Source organism: Ochotona princeps, chromosome 13 (genome assembly GCF_030435755.1).
Source record: "Ochotona princeps isolate mOchPri1 chromosome 13, mOchPri1.hap1, whole genome shotgun sequence".
In the NCBI taxonomy this organism is placed as follows: domain Eukaryota; kingdom Metazoa; phylum Chordata; class Mammalia; order Lagomorpha; family Ochotonidae; genus Ochotona; species Ochotona princeps.
The window spans coordinates 15,555,910-15,578,672 of record NC_080844.1 but is presented as its reverse complement, the minus strand read 5'-3'; positions in this window follow the sequence as shown (position 1 = coordinate 15,578,672).

Genomic DNA, 22,763 nt, shown 5'->3' with positions numbered 1-22,763 from the left:
AAGTGCTGATCGATCGCCAAAAGCATTCAGATAAAATAGTTTAATAGTGAAGTGTGTCTAGATTCACAAAATGGAAGATGTTAAAAACTGGAAGTTGCACTGAGTCAAACTCTGTCCCAAGCTTAATTCTATTCCTCTGATTTACGCAGTTTTTAGAAGAGTAACAGATTTGGGTGGGACCTGTGTGCTAACTTAGCTAAGCCTCTTGCCCGTGGTGCCAGTGTCCAATATGGACACCGACTGGAGTTCTGGTTGCTCCACCTCAAATTTAGCTCACTACTAATGTTCTGGGAAAGCAGAGGATGGTACAGGTCCTCGGACCCCTGCACCTTGCTGGAGACCTAGAGGAAGCTCCTCGCCCCTGACTTTGCACTGACCCAGTTCCAGCCGTTGCAGCCACTGGAGAAGTGAACCAATGCATGGGAAGTCTTTATCTTTCTGTCATTCTGATTAAAATAAAAAGGGAAATCTTATAAATGAGTCAAGTGACAGAAAAAACGACTTGCCCCAAATGTTAGAATTTATAGGACATGGTAGTATAGGATTCTGATTGTACAATTTATAATTGCTACATTCACTGTATAACATGATGGAAACGGTATTGGGGCTTGACTAATTGACATTTTTAAGTTTGTTTCATTTGAAAAATAGAGACAAAGAGCACATTCCTTCTCATTGTCTACAGTAGTTAAGGCTGGCCCAACCTGAAGCCAAGAAACAGAAACTCCATCTACTTCATCCACTTGGGTGGCAGAGGCCACTTGTGTTCTTTTCCCAGGCTTGTTAGCAGGAAGTCAGGTTGTCACAGCCGGGACTTGAATTGACTCTGATATAGGACTCCAACCTTGCAGTTGGTGGCTTGTCAATATGATCTATAATTACTAGTGGTTTCTGCTTAATTTCTTCATTTTTTTGGACCTTAATGGTAAGGAAGAATGTGTACATGTAGTGAAGACTTGATATTAACTAGTATGTGATCAACCCACAGGAAAAATCAAACTTTACCTGTTCAGTTTAAAAGAAAAAAATGTCCTAAAGGGAAAAAATGTCGAATGTAACTCTTTTCTTGCTCTTGATTCATCCTATTTAGTCTCTGTTTAGTCCTGCTCTTTTGCTTGTATGGATCCAAGAACTATACCAAACTATCCAAACAACTGAATTCTGAGACTTGGTATCCCATCGGAGAGCTAGATAAACAAAGCCAGTTTGTGGCACTTTCATAATGACCCTCAGTTTTATAATACCAGCTACAACAGTATGAAGTGAGGGAAGCTTAGATTATCCTTAAAGCATTTACTGTACCTGAAAATTTGAGTGAATCCAGGAATAATCTAAAGAAATGATTACTGATGTCCAGAGGTATTTATGGTTGAAGATGAATGAGATGGGAGTGTTTCTTCGAACAAGTTTAACTTCTGCAAGAATGGAGGACAAAGTCAATGTGCATTTCGGTCTACCAATAGATCAAAAGGTTGAAAGAGGTTACAAATAGTGCTGGAGGAAAGAGAAACATTTGAAGGGGCTGGCTTATTGATGTTTAGCTTTGAAAGTTTTTTTTAAGGGCATGTTTTGGTTTGAGTTACAGGTTAAGGTGGTGGTGACAGGGGTAGAGAATGAAAAGAGGAAAGGGGAGAGTGGGAGAAATACTAAATCTATGCCTTTATTCCCTGGATAGCTGCAACAATTTGAGCTGGGCTAGGGTGAAGCTAGGCATTTCATCTGGGTGTTCTATATGAGTGGCAGAAACTCAATTATTTGGGTCTCCCACGAATTTCCTATGTGCATTAGCAGGAAGCTGGGCATAGGAAATGAAACAACTGGCACAAGGACTAACACCCATGGGGTGGCTGGCATTACAGGCATCTTAACCAGCCACAACTCCCAGCACCCAGGAAGACAATTCTCTAAGCCTTGGCTTATGTTGGCTTCTCAGCTTAGTGTTCACTCTACATCTTGGTTGTAACAAATAGAGAATGGATGGTGATTTTAACAAATACGATTTGAAAGCTCTTGATGCCATGTGAATTCATTCCTATTCATCCCTTCCAGCACAGCAAATATTATCCAGTTTTTTTGAGGGGAGACAATTAACTTGTAATTGTACCTTTTCATTGAGTGCCGTGCAATATTCTAACACAAGTGTGCAGTGTAAACTAATGAAGTCATGCAGTCGGCATTTTTATGTATCTCTTTCAAGGGGTTTCTCTCTTCCTGTTCACGTAATTGATAATGCATACCATTTGGATGCTGTTTTATCCAAAGCTGTTCTGGTCATCTTTGTCTCCTCCTCTCCACCTTCTTTCTCCCCAGTCTCTGATTATCACTGCTACTGTTCTGATCAACTATATTTAACTTCCACACGTGAGAAAAAGCAGTTATTCATCGTTATCTGAACTTTGTATGTGAGCTTTAAGTTTTCTTTGTGTTTTTGGTCTGCTTTATTTCCAGCAAGTATCTGACTTGAACCACATGTCTAAGGAACTTCATATATACAGCTCATTTCTTTGTTAATTCATGAGGACATGCAGGGATACAGACTGGCACCCATATGGGATCCTAGCACGTGCAAGGCAAGGACTTAGTCCACTGGGCTACCACACCAGGATCTAATTCTACTTTTTTTAAAATTTCATTTTATGACAGTTTCATAGGCTCTGGGATTCCTCCAACCCCTCACCACGCCCTACCCTCATGGTAGATTCCTTCACATTGTTGCAGTAGTACAGTTCAAATCCAGTCATGATTCCTTCATTGCAAGCATGTACCATGCATAGAGTCCAGCATCTTATTTTCCAGATGAATTCAACAGTTTCTTGGAGACAATCTCTGGTCTGAAAGCAGAGCTGGCAGAATATCATCCCGTCCAATGAAAAGCCACAAAATAACATCAACAATTTACAACCTTTTGGAGTTAATGACATGGTATTGAATGTCCAATATGTTAGAAAATGCAAGTTCTTAACCATATCCTGTGACTACTTCATTGACATTTCAGTTTTACTTTATACACAACCAACCGGCTGCTATACACCTTAAAATGGCTATAGGGTACTATTCAGCTGTCTCGTGTCTATTTTTGTTTTAGTATTTAGCATTTAGCAGTTTATAGTATTGAAGCACAATTTTTATTGAACTTGGCGAATTTTAGGATAGTCCAAGCTGGCTTATAACTGTCAAGGCATATGTCAACAATTGAGGTGCAGAACAGTTTTACGAGGGGTGTGCAGAGAAATCTTCAATACCTTAGTGAGGAGTGACTAATCTTTGTGTCCTATCTAGTAAGGTAAATGTGAGTCCAAGCTGCGTGTCATTTATATCTTCCACATGACAAATACCCCAGTGTTCAATCTGCCACAAGCCATGCATGCTTCAAAAATTAAATCATCATGTGGACAAATTCTGATTTCGTCCGTTCTCTTTCAAGGGTTTATTGGGCACAAACTAGCATATCCCAATATCTTTTGAGAATTCTTTAATGTCATGTGAATCTTTTAAAGCTAATGAAACACAATTTTTGTAGACCTTTATGTAAAGGTAAACATGCATAACTGAACTCAAATGGCTTTTATTTTTATTATGCTGTGCATATGTTCTTAAGCTTTCTAAGGATTTGTGTGAATGACGTTTGGAGAGGGGTGAGATAGAGATCTTCCATCTGCTGGTTCTCTCTATGGCTGACAGCAGCTGAGGCTGGGCCAGGACTAAGCCAGGAGTCAAGAGCTTCATCCAGATCTCTGCATGAGCATAGGGGCTCAACTACATGGACCATTTTCCACTGCTTTTCCCAGGCTGAGTCTTGAACTTAAACACGCATGGGATGTTGGTATTGCAGATTGTAGTTTCACCCATGGTGCTACAATATCAATGCGGGCCTCACTCTGGCTTTTTAATTAACATGAGAAAGCTTTGAAGATAAAAACTTGAGAGTGTATCCAGAAGGCCACTCGGGCTAAACTAGTAGAACACTCCATTTTCTACATTCACCTCTCAGTTCATAAATTTCCTAGAAAATTTTCTGTGTTTAATAGGCTGATTTCAATCTTGTTCCCCATCTGCCAGAGGGGGTTGAAGTCAGAATTCAAAGCATGTGAATGACATCCATTATTGAGTCTGTTTGAAATGTCTCTACACACATACCTGCCATGAAAATAAGGCATCTGAAAGGCTCAGTCAGCTTCATTGGCCCAGAGGCTAAATGTGCATCATTAGCTATTCTGAAATAATAGCTAACAAAACTTAAAGTATGCTGTCATTTTCATGCTCAACAATATTGAGAGATAAGTACTTCTGTAATCACAAAGAAAATATAGAAGTTCAGAAAGTTTCTATGTTCCCTAAAGATACTCAGTTGGAAAGTGATAGAGCCATGATTTGAAACTGGGTGGTTTACCTCTATACCTCTACAACATTACTCACTATTACGTTGTCTTCAATGGAATTCTAATTCCATTTTTTTATGGTACTTTGGGATAGGCCCTATCTTCCAGTACGATAGAGTAACTACAGAAAGGGGTTCCATGCCAGGATCTAGAATTTACTGTGTGAAGTACGACTTGATATAATTAAGTGCCACATAAATATCTCTTCAATGAATAGCATGCAACTAAGTGTTTCTCTTCTATTCATTGACTTCTCAGTTGGGTTTGGGGCTGCATTTACTCAGTCTAGAATATCCCCTGTTGTACTCAGAAAAGCATTAGGATGTATTAGCACAGTGTCTCCTACGCACTCTTGCATTTGTGAAATTGCTATTAATTTTCCTCAATGCACTGCCATTTTAAGAGCTAGTAGGCTGTGATTAAAAAGCAATTTGCTTGCTATCTTTGCCTTTTTCAACAACAATGCCAGTACATAATTAAGCTCTGTGTTCTGGGGAAAAGACAATTTTGAGTGTAGAGGTAAAAACAAGATTGTCTCCAGAAAAGAGCACAGAAACCAATTTAAATTGCAAGTTAATGCTGGTATATTAATGTCAGTATATATTTTGGCAAGGAAAACGACCTTGAATAATTTTTCCATAGTGCTTTTTAATTTATTGATGTTTTTGAAGTTTAATGATGTGATTCTCGGCCATGCAATGTTTACATTGTACAAAATAATTAGAAAATTAATTTGATTTTTGTATCTAATGTTTTAAAAATGATATTTTTTTTCATGAGGGTTCTTAAAAATAATAAATATCATAATATAATGATGAGGCTTTTAAAAAATGTTTTTTTTTTTTTTGAAGAAGGCAGAGTTGGAGAGGGGAAATGAAGGTCTTGCATCCACTGGTTCACTCCCCGAATGACTGCCATGGCTCAATCTAGGCTGGTCACAAGCCAAGATCCGTGAATTTCTACCATGTCTCTCATATGGGTGCTCGGGTCAAAGACTTAGAGCATTTTTCATGTCTCCAGTTACAGGGAGCTGTATTCAGAAGTGGAGCAACCAAGTCTTGAATGGGTGCCCATATAAGAGGCTGGTGCTGCAGGCAGAGAGTTAGCGTGCTCAATGACTGTGCTGGCCCCAATTGAGGGTTTGGAAACTATAGATAAGGCACAGATACTCTTTATCTGTAGCAGGCATAGGAAGAGCAGATGCAAATTCCCGGGAAGTTGTCGGGACACTAGTTTCTCTGGCATTTTCCCATTTCACAAATAAATGTGATCCTATTGCATTTATTTATGCTTGGCTTCAGGCTAGCTGAGAAAAATCATTTAACAAATGTCAGGCAGAAGTCTAGCCGATAATTTGGCAGTGTACATATCACAGGATAAATTAGCTTTTGGTTATAAACGTGGGACACAGAAAAATACATGAAAAATTCCGTCTTCCACTTTGACTCTGACTTGGCTATGGTCTACACTGGGCTGAAGGGGAGATTCAGGAATCTGTTTCCTTCTTTCCCACTTTTTATACCTGCAACTTGGATCAGTATTGCTTTCCTCTGAAAGTCAATTTATCCTTAGAAATGAGGTGAGTGTTGGCCAGGAAAAGAAAATAAAAATATTCTGGTATGCAGGAAATGCTCAGATTTCTCAATATTTTAGAATACTATAACAAAATACCATAGACTGGATAACTTACAAGCAACAAGAACTTCTTTGTTACAGCTCCAGAGGCTGGAAATCTAAGACTCAGACACTGACTTATTTATAAAGGGGCCTCAAAATAGTCCTGAAAAATCTGCACCATCCTTTAAATAACTAATTTTTACATGAACTCTTCAAAATCTCATGACACTGCATTAATTTGTTACCATATGAATTTGTTAATCTTGTTACCATAATGAATTTGCTGATAAGTTACCAATGAAGGAAAACAAATAAGTTTATTTGGCTCGCATCATTTCAGTTTAAAAATCAATCAGCAAAATAGTCTCCTGGAAAGATGGCAGATGGGAGAATCATATGGTGGACAAGGAGGCAAAGGGACTAAATAGTGCTAAACCCTGGCCTTTGTAACACCTTCCCTTGAGATAGACCTTCTGCAGCAGCCTAAAAGATGTTCAACTTCACCCAATCATCTGCTGTTTGTACTGCTTCACAGTAACAACATCCTAGAGACCAATGCTTTGCCATACTGGGATACTGAACATCTAAATCTTCGTAGGCATTGACTAGATAATAAGGACTCAACCTATCATCTCTGAGACCCAGCTCCATCTCCAATCACATGGGATTTAGGTTGAAATGTCTGAATTTGACAGAAACGTGAACATTTAGCCATTAATGGCCCTTTGCAGTTTCTCACGGTCTGATCTCATCCAAATTGGTAGACACATGCTGTAGAAACCTGGGCAGCAGCATTCTGTTCCTTTTGGTCAATTTCAGAGGAACAAGGCTTGGTTGGGGAAAATGAACACAGACCAGGGAAAAAATACTCTTGTTTAATTTTAACTTTATTTGAAAGGCTGAGTTACAGTGAGGGAGGAAAAAATGGGAGTGGAAGATGGAGAGGGAGGGATAATGAGAAACAGACCTCTTCTCCCTGGTACTCACGCCAAATGGGCGTGTACCCACAGCTAGGGTGGGCCAAGGCGAAGCCAGGAGCTAGGAGCTTCATCCCTGTCTCCCATTTGAGTGGAGGTGCCGAAGCACTTGGGCCATTTTTTGCTGCTCTACCAGATGCAACATCAAGGAGCTGGATCAGGAGTGGACCAGGCAGGACTTAAACTGGGACCCATAAGGGATTCCAGTACCAAGGCTGCAGCTACACCCACTACACCAGTGTCATCCTTGGAAAATACTTGTGAAGGAATCTGTCACATAATAGGGCCCCTACAAAGACCTTAAAAATTCAAGTTCTCTTCAGAATAAATTTGAGTGAAAGTGACCATCTCATGGGTAGATTATCTTGGGCTCTGGGCTCCAGTATGCACTGTTCTCTAAGGGGCAAGTTTGAATCTGTCATCCTTGCACTGTGCAGCCCTGAGTAGATAGTCAGGACTGATCCTGTGTGCTTTCTGAAACTGGGAAGGTGCTCTGCTTTCAAAGGAATCCATTTCAGGATCCCAAATCTCAATTTCATGTAATCATTTGAAGAGTTTTGTCTTTCAGTATTCAGTGTCAGACTGAACTGGAGATGGGATGGAGCAGTGTTTGGTATACAGTAATACTCCTTGAAATATAAACATGCTTGTATTGAACATTGTATCAGTGGCTCCTAAGAATGAAAGAAGCATTTAGCAACTTAAAAGGATCAGTTTCTTTTAGTAGTTGTGCTGTAGGAATCTTGGCTCTTCTTAATTCACCCAAATTTGAGTAAACGAGTAAGTGTGCTGGATTCCATGTGTTTTTCACTGTTTCTACTGCCACGAGGCGATTGAGAAGGGAGCATCAATCTTCACTGAAGGGGGCTAATCACTGGGGTATTGATTCTCTTTTATTATGCAGGCAGTTTTCCAGAGGTGTCATCCATGCATTCTATGTAATGCATGCCAGAAGCCTGTCACGTCAAGCTCAACACCACACATATTTTCATAAAATCGGGATACCAGCATCATCAGACATTAATAAGATTTTCCTCCTAGAAGTCTGTGAAGGTGCAGTCACATATTTCAAACATTCCTACCTGTTAAGTTGAGGATAGGTTTCCTACATGCTTTAACCCCACATCAGAGTTAGCTCCGTTACAAAGCACCAGTGATGCTCTGACAACTCTGAGAGAACTTGTTAAAAAAAAAAAAGGGACAAAAGTAATTATTTAGATGCCAAGGGCCCCAGCTCATGCATCTGAGGCAACCAAAAGTTGTTTGGTCTGAATTCCACAAACTGGTTGTCTTTGTTGCTCCACAAATTCATGTTGACTGACTTCCCTGTGTAGTGGCTCTTGTCTTGGACTCAAAGGCAAATACGGGTTTTACAGAAATGTGGGCTCTGGCCCAGGGAGGTGGCCTAGTAGCTAACATCCTCACTTGGCGTGTCCCAAGAACCTGTATGGGTGCCAGTTCATGTCCCAGCAGCTCCACTTCCCATCCAGCTCCCTGCTTGTGGCTGGGAAAGCAGCAGAGGATTGTCCAAAACCTTAGGACCCTATATCCATGTGGAAGACCTGGAAGAAGCTCCTGGCTCCTGGCTGCTAGCTTTGGATCAGCTCAGCTCTGGCTGTTGATCACTTGGAATGAACTAACAGATGTAAGATTTCCTTCTGTCTCGTCATCCTCTCTGTATATCCAGCTTTCCAATAAGAATAAATAAATTGTGAAAAGAGAATGTGGACTCTTCTACTGCCTGTGCCTGCTGTTTTAGTATGTCAGTCATTGGCAATTCTGAAATGAATGAAATGAAAGATGCTTAAGTGAGTTTTAATACAAAAGTTTATAAAGAGAGGCTGGCCAATGCCTACCTTCAAGGAACCATATTACTGTATACCACCCACTCACTCACCCCATCTCTAATTCTAATACAGTTCTGCTCTTCATATAATAACAAAGGAAAAGATAAGTTTAGAATCTACCTTATCAAACTTGTCACATTCTGAGCTTCTTTTTCCTCTGTGATGTAAAAAAAAAAAAAAAGAACACCAACAGTTTCAGCAAAAGAATATAACCAATAATTGGGAAGACAGAAAAGGTAGCTGTAAAAGTTTGTTTGTTTGTTTGTTTGGTATGTTTTAAAGCAGAGAAAGACAGACAAGGGTAAGGAGATCTTCCATCTGATGGCTCTCACCCCAAATGCCTTTAACATCCAGGGGTATGACAAGCTGAAACTTGGAAGAGTTTCAAGGAGACTTGAAAGCAACTTGGTCTTCCCATGTCAATAGCAGGGCCCTAAGTGCCTGAGTATCACCTGCTGCCTCTTCTGTGTGCCTCACCTGAAGCTGGAATAAGAAGTGCAGCCAGGACTTGAACCTGATATCGTAAATGGGATGTAGGGTGTCCTAAGCAGTGACGTCGCCATATCAAGCACCCATACCAGATACTTTCAAAGCACTCATTTAAGCATATTATTAGAGTACCTTATAGAACCTTAACAGAATAGGGGGAAAAGAAGGTCTGAAAGTTACCTAGCTTACCTATTTCTTACCCTTAATATAAGGCCTATACATGATTTTAAAGGTATTCATTAATAAGGATTTGTAGTGATATACAAATTTGTCAGTTTCTTAAAGTGGGGACATATTTGTTTTTTAGAGGATTTTAACAAGTAGATTTCACTGCAAAACAATATATATTCTATAAAGCAGCAATAAAAGGTGATGAAAAACAGTAAGGGCTGTGTCTCATTTTCTTTGTAAAGAGTTCAAAAGTCTCTTTGACCCAGGACTTGAGTTTATGCTAATATTTCTGGCAACACCAATAAAGATCAATTGCATTATCTCTCAGAGGGATTCTTTTATACCTAATTAGCCTTTTTGATCTCAAAGAATAGATTAGTTTTCATATAGTCTTCTCAGCTTGATTATACCCCTCTTTTTTAATTGCAAAGTCAAATATACAGAGGAGGAGAGACTGAGAGGAAAATCTTCCATGCGATGATACACTCCCCAAGTGACCGCAATGGTGGGAGCTGAACTGATCCAAAGCCAGGAGCCTCTTCTGGGTCTCCCTCATGGTTGCAGGGTCCCAACGCTCTGGGCCATCCTCAACTACTTTCCCAGGCAACAGGCAGGAGCTAGATGGGAAGCAGGGCTGCTGGGATTAGAAGTGGTGCCCATATGAAATCCTGACTTGTGCAAGGTGAGGACTTTAACCGCTAGGCTACTGCACCAGACCCTCCCTCTTGTTTTGAATAAGCACACTAGATGAAGTCCAGTGTCTCTCGCAGCTTGGAGGACTGTACGTTAAAATACTCAGTAAGTTGAGGGATAGAAGCTGTATAGAACTCTTGCGCTCTTGGATGAGGACAGTAAGAGAGTGAAGTTACTAGGTTAAAAAATGTAGAGATAAGTGCTACACGAAAGAATCTGTGACATGTTAAATCTTAGGTTTCTTTGTACCTGAGGCCAAGTTTGTTCTTTTCACAGCTCAGCTGAGCTGAACAATTTCCTCTCTGAACTTAAATTGGTTGGGATTGGGGTTCAGTGCCTTGCAACTGAACAATATAGATGCCAAAGACATTTACCTATAACTTTGTGATGACTGAAAATCATGGCTAATTAAGGTGGAGAGCATGAAAAAAATCCCGTGAGCTCATTCATGTAATCTAATTTCATTGACAGTAGAAAAGTTGATTACAAATGGATCAATGCAAAACATCAGATCAATTTTATTCTGGGACACTTTAAGAAAGAGCCTGTTAATGTTAGGTCAACAATTAAGACATGTCTCATGGAGTGCTTACCACTTCCAACTCCTGATTGGAACATGGGAGGCAGAAGAGTGTGTCTCAAACTGTTGGGTCCCCACCACTCATGGGAGAGACCTCAGTTGAGTTGTCAGCACCTGGCTTCAGCCCAACCCAGTTTTGGCTACTATGAGAATGTGGAGAGTGAACCCTTACAATGGGATTGCACTCTCAGGCTTACTTGCCATGTCTCTTCATGAATGAAATGAATAAATAAAAAGAGCTACACAATGCACTGTTATGTAGGATGAAAACAATATTAAAGACAGTGTCCATTTTCATGCAAAGGTCCCTGATCAAGGGATGCTGGTCTTACAGGTCACATCATGAGTCATATTTGATCTTAGAAAACAAGTCCCTGGTTTTTTTTGTTTTTTTTTTTTTGGTAATTTTAGATTCTGTTTTACCAGGTAGAACCATTTTACTGATGAACATCCATAGTTAACATGGCAGCAGAAAAATAATTGTTTCTCATTACTATTAGGTAGATTTTATTTAAGTCATCTGAGGTTGTTTTATGTGCTAATTCTCTTCAAAAAATTTTGTCTCTGCTCTTCATTTTGGTCAACAGGGGTAATGGATTGGATTATGTCTGGTTTCCACATAGCATTTGAGGAAACCAACAGATGTAGAGGGTTGAGGAAACAGAACTGTCATTAAAATCAGTGCATAGTTCTATTCCTAAGACATATCCAGTCACTCTACCCACAAGACTTGAACATTAAATAATAATCTACCAAATGGCTCAGCCACCTGTCCTCTTTTCTGGATCTCCTCTCCCTACTGAAGCTCCAAATCTCTTATTTCATATAATCATCCTTGGAGTGAGTTCTTTGCAATTCATCCTGCCAGATTGTAAACTTTGAGATTTGCTTTTTCTACCCAAAGATAGTCACTTTCTGAAAAGCTATTACAATGGTAGTCTATTCACTCTGTTCTGATTATTCATGCAAGTAACCATTCATTCATTAAATTTTAACCGACACCTACTTATTATGAAGTTGAAAAAAAAGCAAGCGATGCATAACTATATCTTAATACTAATAAGATGTTGTGATATGATTTCGCATTTACTGTATTAAGAGATTATTTAGAAGAAATTCATTGTCTCAGTTTCAGAAATTCTGACTAGTATAATGATAAAGGACAAAAAAACATGAATGGTGAAATAAATAACTCAAGGTGTTCCAAGTTGCTGCTAAAACATTAAAATGCATACCCCAGTCCTAGAAATTTTACTCTTTCAGAGTGGTATGCAAGTGTGATTAAAACACATGTTTATGATGGAGGTTAACAGGATGTAGCCTGGATGGACGGTGATCATATCAGCAGTGGTGCCACTAACGTAAGGTAGAGGATAAAGACAAAGACACACAATAAAGCATTTGTGTGTGCTTGTACACTGCAGAGTGGAAGTGGATCATAATGGTAGGCAAGATCCCATATCTCTTGGAGGAATGCACCTTAAATTAAAACGTCACACACCTTAAATTCAGTCCTTGACTTTTCATGCGGACTTGTTTTTCCACCATCATCCCCTTGTAGGTAAATGATATAAACATTCACCAAGTTGCTCAAGCCCAAACCTGGGCATAATTCTTATACTGCCTGGTTTTTTTTGTTTTGTTTTTTTGTTTTTTGTTTTTGTTTTTTGTTTTTTTTGTTTTACTTTTTAATTATTATTTTTAATTCATTAATTACATTGTATTATGTGACACAGTTTCATAGGTACTTGGGTTCTCCCCACCCCTCCCCAAACCCTCCCACCAAGGTGGATTCCTCCACCTTGTTGCATAACCACAGGTCAAGTTCAGTTGAGATTGCCCCATTGCAAGCATATACCAAACATAGAGTCCAGCATCATATTGTCCAGTCAAGTTCAATGGCTTCTCAGGTATACCCTCTCTGGTCTGAAGACAGCCAGCAGAGTATCATCCCAATCAAATAAAAGCTCCAACATACCATCAGCAAAAATTTACATCATAATGGAATTAATTGACATAGTAATGAGTAACCAATATGTTAAAAGTAAATGCGAGTTCTTAACCACCTTCTGTGACCACCTCATTGACATTTCAATTTTAGTTTATACACAACATATAACATTCATAACATGTTATACATAACATCATATCATCTTAAATTAAGGCAAACGTGGTATTTAACCTTTTGGGATTGGCTCATTTCCCTTAGCATTATGGTTTCCAGTTTGGCCCATTTGGCCACAAAGAACTGCATTTTGTTTCTTTTAAATAGCTGAGTAGTATTCCATGGAGTAGATGAACCATAGCTTCCTTATCCAATTCTCTGCTGATGGGCATTTTGGCTGCTTCCATGTTTTTGCAATTACTGATTGTGCTGCTATGAACATAGGAGTACATGTTGGCTTCTCATAAAACAGGTGTTCTGGATATATTCCTAGGAGTGCTATTGCTGGATCATATGGTATGTTGATTTTGAGTTGTTTGAATGTTCTCCATACTGATTTCCATAGAGGCTGTGCAAGTCTGCAGTCCCACCAGCAGTGGAGCAGGGTTCCCTTTTCCCCGCAACCTCGCCAACAAGTGTTGTTGGTGCTTTTATTCATGTGGGCCAGTCTTACTGGCGTTAGGTGGTACCTCATTGATGTTTTAATTTGGATTTCCCTTATTGCCAGGGAACTTGAGCATTTTTTCATGTTTATTTGCCGTTTGGGTTTGTTCCTTTGTGAAGTATCTGCCCATTTCCCGTGCCCACTTCTTGAGTGGCTTGTTTGTTTTGACATTTTGGTTGTTTTGTAGCTCTTTGTATATGCTGGAGATTAGCCCTCTATCACCTATGTAGTGTGTGAAGATCTTCTCCCATTCTGTGGGTTGCTTTTTTACTTTGTTGATTATGTCCCTTGCTGTACAGAAGCTTCTTAGTTTGATGAGGTCCCATTTGTTTATTCTGGTCTTGATTTCTATTGCTTTTGGTGTCCTTCTTAGGAAGTAGGGACCTATCCCTAGATCTTGCAGAGTATTTCCAACATTTTCTTCCAAAAGTTTGAAGGTTTCTGGATGTAGGTTTAGGTCTTTTATCCATTTAGATCTGATCTTAGTGTATGGTGAGAGATGTGGATCTATCTGTTTGTTTCTGCAGGCTATTAACCAGTTGTCCCAACAGCACTTATTGAACAGACCTTCCCATTTGCCTGGACTGTCCTTTGTCTTTTTGTCAAAGATTATTTGGCTGTACCTGTGTGGGTTCCCTTCTGGTGTTTTCTATTCTCCATTGATCTTCCTCTTTATCTTTGTGCCAGTACCAGGCTGTTTTGATAACCACTGCCCTATAGTATGTCCAGAGGTCCGGAACTGTGATTCCCCCTGCTAACTTCCTGTTCTTCAGGATGGTTCTAGCTATCCGTGGTTTTTTGTGTTTCCAGATGAACCTTTAGATCATTGTTTCCAGTTCCATGAAGAATGTTTTGGGCAATTTGATTGGGATTGCGTTGAATGTATATATTGCTTTTGGCAGTATAGACATTTTAATGATATTGATTTTACCTATCCAGGAGCATGGGATGTTACTCCATCTTTTGAGGTCTTGTTCAATTTCTTTTTTAAGTAGTTTGTAGTTTTCTTCAAATAGGTCTCTTACATTTTTGGTTAGATTTATTCCCAGATATTTCATACTTTTCTGTTATTTTGAATGGTATCTTGCTGGTTAAATCTTTTTGCATTTTGGGGCTGTTTGCATACACTATAGCTGTTGATTTTTGTTCATTAATTTTGTACCCTGCCACTCTACCAAACTCTCGTATAAGTTCTAGCAGTCTCTGTATTGAGTCTCTTGGCTCTTCTACATAAAGAATCATATTATCTGCGTATAGTGAGAGCTTGACTTCTTCATTTCCCATTTGGATTCCTCTGATTTCTTTTTCTTGTCTTATGGCCTCACGAGTACCTCTAGGACTATGTTGAATAGTAGTGGAGAAAGTGGACATCCCTGTTTTGTTCCAGATCTCAGTGGGAAGGGTTCCAGTTTTTCTCCATTCAGTATGATGCTGGCGTTGGGTTTTTTATATACGTACTGCCTGGTTTTGTATAAGAGGTTGCCAATTAGTTTTCTGAACAGCTTTGAGATCCCCAAATACACCAAGTATTCTTTTACTTCTGGACATTCATTATTTACTGTTATTTTCTCTGCCTGGAACATGGTATTTATGAAAAGAGTAAGTGGATGAATGAGTAAATGGCACAGGTAGGTGGTTCTAATTGTGGTAAAAGCTGTGGTATGCAAATGGAGCTCTGTGGCAGAAGAGGTAGAACTGAAAGCCATCAGAATTGAGCATGAGAAGCTGCTTGCCTTGCAGTGGAACGAACTGATACTTGTCAGAGTGATAGTCCTGAAGTGCATTGGATCATGAACTGCAAGTCCAGGGCTTCCATGAATATGATGAAGAAACCAGGAAGTTGATAGATCTTCAGTGAGAAGGAGCACCATGTGTAACAGTGTGTTAGCATTAAGGGAGGAAGCAACGTCAAACACTTTTTACACAAAAGAAATTTTCTATTATCTATGTAAACCTCCAGTTGTCATCAAGCACATTATAGTATGTGGTCATTATCCTCAATACCACCCTAATCTTGAACTTCCAAACTGACAGTGTCTGCTAAATATTTCCCTTTCTTTCCGTTTTTATTCAGAGGTTCAGATTCTAGTTTTGTCATCTGAGACTTCATGTAATAATACATTGTTTCAATCATGCACAATTTATTTCTTAGGCATGACCATACTGATTTAGATTGAATTCAGCAACAGCTCATCTCCTATTCAGCCAAGGGTACTTAAGACACAATTGTGCTGCAGTTCAGCTGCTCTGACAGGCATTATACTGACTCATGGAGTCAGGTTTGAGGAAAGTCCAGTGACTTGTAAGGGACATGCCATCTACTGTCCCCAGGTTTGGATGTCACTGCGTGAGATGCTAGGAACCATGGAAAAAGACGAAAGTAGAACATTGCTTGAAATGATGGATTAGAGGTGGGCAGAGAAGAAATGTCTTTAGTTACTTCTGACTCCTAAACTGAATTTCTCATTTTTTGCTGCTTCTAAGAATAATAAAGTAAGCCTTGAGGGGAAAGCACAGAGACAAATGGAAAGAGATAAGCTAGACTGTTTCCCCCTTAGCAGAAATTAAATGAAACTAATGCTATTTAGCTGAAATAGCAAGGCCGGCTCTCTTTAACACTGTTTTCCCATGTGCATGATTTTTATTGCCATTAAGGGTTTGAATTTTCTGGATTCTGTTCTGGATTTCTCAAATACTAACACAGATACAATTTCTTCCAAGAACTCTTCCCCTCACCTCTATCCTCACCATAGATCAGTACCCTTGTGTGTTGCTTCATACAACAGCTGACATCACTTAATGTCATCTGTTTTACTTCATGGGATTACTTGTTCCGTTTTGGACTTGGCATCCTTGAGGGGAAGACCATATCTGTGCTGTTTACTTATGTATAGTCTGTACCTGACATGCTGCTAGGAGGTGGTAGCTAATGAATAAAATAAATGAGTAAGTGTTAGGAGCATGCAGTGGGGGCTCAAGCTTTGCCCTGTTTAGTATCTTATTGAAACAAAAAAGTTAAGTACTCAAACTGTTATCTACTGCTTTTTAAAGTATTTTTTATTTTTTTTTGAAGATTTATTTTTATTACAAAGTCAGATATACAGAGAGGAGGAGAGACAGAGAGGAAGATCTTCTGTCCGATGATTCACTCCCCAAGTGAGCCACAACGGCCGTTGCGCGCCGATCCGAAGCCGGGAACCTGGAACCTCTTCCAGGTCTCCCACGCGGGTGCAGGGTCCCAAAGCATTGGGCCGTCCTCGACTGCTTTCCCAGGCCACAGGCAGGGAGCTGGATGGGAAGTGGAGCTGTCGGGATTAGAACCGGTGCCCATATGGGATCCCGGGGCTTTCAAGGCGAGGACTTTAGCTGCTAGGCCATACCGCCGGGCCCTAAAGTATTTATTGACTTTTAGAAGAAGGTGATTAGATTTCATTTAGGGAGATGGGAGCAGTTGAGCTCTGAAGCTCAGTGGCAGTCGCATCCTTCATTCCAATGTTTCAGTTGGAATTCTGACACCAGAGCTCTGATAGGTGCAGAATTGGTTATCTGTTGCCAAATTTAAGGATTGTGTTTTGACAGTGTATCTGGTATTGGTGATTAGAATATCCAAGAATTAAATAGGCATAACCCAACAGGGATTTTAAGTAAACTACATTGACAAGTAAACCCCAAAACTGTAAAAAAAAAAAAAAAAAAAAAAAAAAAAAAAAAGGTTGTTCCATAACTACTCAACTCTTCTGTGGCCTTTACCATGGCTATAGTTATAGTAATAGCAAGTAAATTCAGCTTTATAGTATCAAGAAATTGCCAAATGTTGTGGTTACTTAGTCGGGAGCAAGCAGAAATAATCCAAGGGCTTAGCTTGTGGCTGAAGGGGCAAATCCTTGAGCTTGTGGTTCAGCCATGTGCCATGTGCTGTGGACCAGAGGTAGCAGACATTGGTTCTCCTCTCTGCACTTTCCAAATTGTATGTTTTATTTTAGACATTGCATACTCCTCCTCAGTTTTATATTGGTTACTCTGGGATGGCTAAATTTACGATTTGGCAGGACAGAGGATGAGAGTTTAGACATAGCAAATGATGCAATTTACACTATGCATTTGGAAAGGGGGAGTAGGTTTCCTGTTTTTTTGTAGGAAAAATACTGGCATTCTGATAAACAGGCATTTTGAAATTTATTGCTAAGAGCCCCTTGTGTGTGCTTAGAAGGCAATGGGTAGAACATGGGAGAACTGGGTAGCTTCTGAGCTATCCACAGAGCTGTGGTAACACGCTGCTTTCACCAGTTCCATCACCTCCAAACAAATCATAGGGAATGAAAGCCTGTCTGCTATTAAAGTACTTGAACAGGAAGATCAGAATCTGAAGATACCCGACTAGAAGAGAAGGCTGTACTTCCTGGGTTTGAATCCCCTTCTCTGAGGCTCCATTGACCTGACCCTGCAATTGTCATTCAATTCCAATGCTGCCCCAGTATCTCATCTACATTCTTGGGTCAAGGAAACTTCTTTCTTGTTTACTGTAGTTCATTTTCTTGCAGCTGTTGAGTTCAGAGTTCATATCCTTGAAGACTTCTTCTCTGTCACTCTGATTTAGTGCTCCTGCTGCTGCTTACTGCATTCCTACTTACTGTCCATTATGTATCATCTATTGCTTTACAAATTTATCTTTTTGTGACCAGTATCCTACATACTGCTCACTTCCTTAATTCTTTCCTTGCACATTCCTAAAATGCAAAGCTCATGAGGTAAGAGGTTTCAATTGTTTTGTTAACTAATTTCCCCAAGCCCTGGAACAGAGCTATGTATGTAGTAGTTACTGCTTAATATCCATTAATTGACCCATCCATTAACAGAAGTTTAAAGGCTAAGAAATGCCCAGGAAAGGGGCACCAGACAGGAAGGTAGCTGCTTGTTTATTTGTCCTGATGCTCCTGGTTTTCCTGTTACCCCATAAACTGATGTTAGATGTTTTCCCATCTTCAGTTGCAAGCCCAATCCTTTCCTTCTCTAGAGTAAATTCATTCCTGCATTTATACACATATATTTTACCATCCAAATTTATCCTTTTGCTGACTTTCTGTCCTAAACATTAACCTCAGTGTACACTCACTGTCCCTCAGTATGATGCGGTTAGTAAACATGCTACATTCTTTCTCTCTGCATGAGGGACCTACCTCACCACAGGGCTGAACTGTTCATCACCTGAGAGATTTCCTCAAACAAGAGCCAGGATGGAGATGAAAGAGTTCTACTTTTTGAAATGCACTGTTTATTGGTAGGGAATTTTAAAAATAAGTTAACCTCAGTTGTACTGTAATACAGCATCTCCTAAGAGGTCAGCTGGAGTAAGAATTAGTTAAAAAAAAATAAAACTGTTGGGTCAAAATACCAAGTATAGGGAAGTTGCTGATTTTTCCAAGGTCACATAGGTGGTAACGATGAAGCCCGGATTGACACCTAGTGTTTTCATGTGTGTGACATGAGACTGAGAAACCTCCCAGAGTGCTGGTAAATGCCATGGCACTTAGGTCATTGACGCGGTTGGGATTACCCTTTCCTAGATTTCACCTCAGCCTTCTCCCTCTCCCACAAATTTCATATTAGAATTTTGATATTAGAAAAGAACTCCTTATGATCCTGTCAAATCTTTGCCACAAAAGGAGAAACAACATAATTTTGGATAATTTGCATTTTCTCACATGAAGTATGATGCAGTACATCATGAGTCTAATTACATTTTTTTAAAGATTTATTTATTTTTATTGGAAGGCAGATATACAGAGAGAAGGAGAGACAGGGAGAAAGATCTTCCGGCCAATGATTCACTCCCCAAGTGACCGCAACGGCTGGAGCTGAGCCAATCCGGAGCCAGGAGCCAAGAGTTTTTCCTGTTCTTCCCCACAGGTGCAGGGTCCCAAGGCTTTGGGCCATCCTCAACTGCTTTCCCAGGCCACAAGCAAGGAGCTGGGTGGGAAGCAGGGCTGCCAGGGTTAGAACCAACTACCATGTGGGATCTTGATGTGTTCAAGGCGAGGACTTGAACCACTATGCCACACCGCCAGGCCCTGAGTCTAATGACATTTTAAGAATCTTAAGCCTATAATGACTGTCACGATGTGAATCATTCCATGAGAGGCCACTGTCCTGAGCTGTGACTCAGCGTAAACAGCTTGGAGAGAAACATTTTCCTTCTGCATGGAACATGATTGTAGTGAAATAAGCCCACCTCAACTATGAACGCTTTGTAGAAGTCTGGAAGCCTCCACTGTGCCCACTGCAGCAACATATTCTTTTTTTTTGAAGATTAATTTACTTTTATTGCAAAGTCAGCTCTACAGAGAGGGGAGACAGAGAGGAAGATCTGCTGTGCAAAGATCGATTCCCCAGGTGACTGCAATGGCTGGTACTACACAGATCTGAAGCCAGGAGCCAGGAACCCCCACAAGCAGGGAGCTGGATGGGAAGCGGGATCACTAGGATTAGAACTGGTGCCCATATGGGATCCCGGCATGTTCAAGGCAAGGACTTTGGCTGCTAGGTCACCGTGCAGGGACCACGGCACCATATTCTTAAGGAAAGTCTGCTAACTAGTGCTGGGAATTCTCAGGGTCAGTCCCTTTTCTATCACCAATGAGAAGGACGGGTTTTTCTTAGCTTTTATTTTTACGTTTTTTTTTTTTTTTACATAATCTTAGTTGATCAGGGTACAAAGGGTCAAGGGCTACAGGAAAGTAGGTAAGACCATTGTTTCCACACTAATATTATTTTTTCCCCCTGTATTTGGGATCAGGGGAGAAATGCAGTGAGAAGCCCCATCCAGCCTCCCACCCATCCCAGGTCCCCGATGTGGGGCATGCTCCAAGGGTCCTGCTCAAGTAGTTTTGATAGTTCAACAAGTTTGAATTGCTGCCAATCTCGCCATTCCAAGTGCAATGAACTCTCTTCAGAATCCACTGGCTGACATAGTCTCTTCATGGTTGGTTCTGTGATCAGCAGTTCGGTTGGAAGGATCTCCAAAGAAACTTCATCTGAAGTGATCCCAAACCTGATTCTTGTGTGTGCTTGTCAGTACAGGATCTGGCACAGTCCATCGCCCCAATCGACTCATGCACATGCTGGTCATTGCAATTGCTGGGTCAGTTCTGTTTCTAGCTGTCTTCCACATGAACCGATGGGTGTTGCAGTCCAGCTCGATCCTACCCACTTCCTACTCAGTCCTCACGCAAACCAGTGGGAGCTGCAGCCTAGTTGATGCGACTCCCCATAAGCCCTACCAGTCCGGCCCTCTCCCCTGGTTCCCATGCTTGCCAGTGTGTACCACAGGCTTGTTCAGTCTGTCCCACATCGCATTTAGCTCTCGTAAATGTCAATGGGCATTGAAGCCTAGTGGAACCCAACCTGCCCTGTTATCCAGCCCACACCTATACTGGCAGGTGCCTTTCTGTCTAGCCACCCCTGCCCCAATCCTGGTTTTCATGCTTTCCAGTGGGAGTGGTTACCCATGAGGGAGGTGCCCACTATCTTTCTACTAGGCTCTCTAACTTCCAGATGATGTACTCTCCAGGTGGTTCTACAGTTTTACTTAACAGAATTAAGCCCCCAGTGCCAGCCTCTGCCAGCTGATGCTGTGGCAAAGCCCAATCAACCCTTACCCACTCCAATTTTTGCTTGTACCAGTCAGAACAGTTGGCCCAATCTGGCCCTTCCCCAATCTAGCTCATATGAGGCTCACAGGTGTTGTAGCCCTTCCTCGTCTGGTCTGCCCCCATCCCTACTCATGCTCTCCAATGGGAGTGATTGTCCAGCAGGGGAGCCCACATTCCCCTGCCAGCTTTGCCTCACCCCCACGCCCCAACTGGTTCTCACGTCTGCCATTTGGGTGCTGCAACCAGATCTGGTACGGCTCACCTCACCTTGGCATTCTGTAATGTGCACTGGTTTGTGTTGCAACCTAAACTGGCCTGACCCACACTCTATGCTGGTGCTCAGATTCACCAGCAGGTGATGTGAAGTGGTTCATCCTGATCTGCCCCCAACCTATGCCATATGTATGATGGTGGGTATCTTCCTCTGGCCTGGTCCGGGTTACTCCATATTGTGGTTCTTGTGCTCACCTGTAGGGGCTGTGTTCTGACAGGAGTTTCCCAAGCTCCTCCTTCAGAACCTCTCCCTATGCCAGGTTTTGAACACACTATTGGTTCAATGGGCCAGCCTTTATTGCTGGCCTTCCATCCATTCCTGTTCTTGGTGTTGGCTGTTTCTCCCCAGCCAAGGTTGGTCCATACCCAGACACTGCTCACACATGGCTCAGCAGGGGCAGAGACCCAGCCTAGTTCGTCCTACATCTACCCAGGTTCTCCAGAGCACCAGATGGTGCTGGCATCCAGCCCAGCTTGGTGCGCTCAGCCCCAGTCCACACTTGTGCCAAGGGAGATTGCAGCCATATCCATACCAGAACACAGCCCACGCCAGCCCCCGCACCCTCCCATGGGAATCCCAGCCCAGCAAGGGTGTACTCTCACAGCTCCCCAACCGAGTTTATTCCCAACCCTAGATTGTGTGTGTGCCACTGGTTGCTCTGACCCATTTGGCTTAGCCCCTCACCTGTCTCAGCCTTTGCCTTTGATACTATCCTGTAATGTCAGTATCCCTGCCTCATGAAGACCGGTTGGGGTAACAGCCTAGTTTGGAATGACATGTGCTCCATCCTGATTTCTTTTTTGTGAGTTGAAGCTTGCTTGGCCCTGCCTGGCCCACCCACTTCCAGTTGCAGCTCAGCCCACCCCACATCCTGTTTTAGTATGCACCTTCAGGTGGTGCTGCCTTGACCTGCCCAGATAGCCATCGGTTCCTTTACCCATTAAGTGACGGCAGGTACCATGGTCACTCCTAGCTCAGCCCATCACCACCCCAGCTCATGAGCTAACCTGCGGGACTTGTATTTCTACAGCGTTCAACCCACACTTCCCCCACAGACTTTACCCCCGGACAAAGCTTTTTTTTTTTTTTTTTTTTATTCAGACTCTTCATTTCTAAAATGAGATAATTAAAGGCTTAGAGGTTCTTCTGCTAAAATTGTTGGATTCCTCTTACTCCAGTGTTGATGTTATTAATTGGGTTTTCTTGTCCACTGAGAGAAGCGGTGACACTAAATTGGGACATCCCAGGGAATAGCCGGACAAGTGGCCAGGGATTGCTACCAGCTAAGCTTCCATTGTGGGTAACAGAGGCAAAATGTTTGCCCTTCAGGGGGCAAATACTTTAATATGCTCCAGGATGTTTGTGCATCTGGCAGGAAATCACTAATTTCTTACCAAGTATTTTGCAAGGAAACAGCTCTTTTAATGCCAAAGGACAGCTCAGTAACCAACTGTGTAGATGCGTGCGTGAAGTGCCTA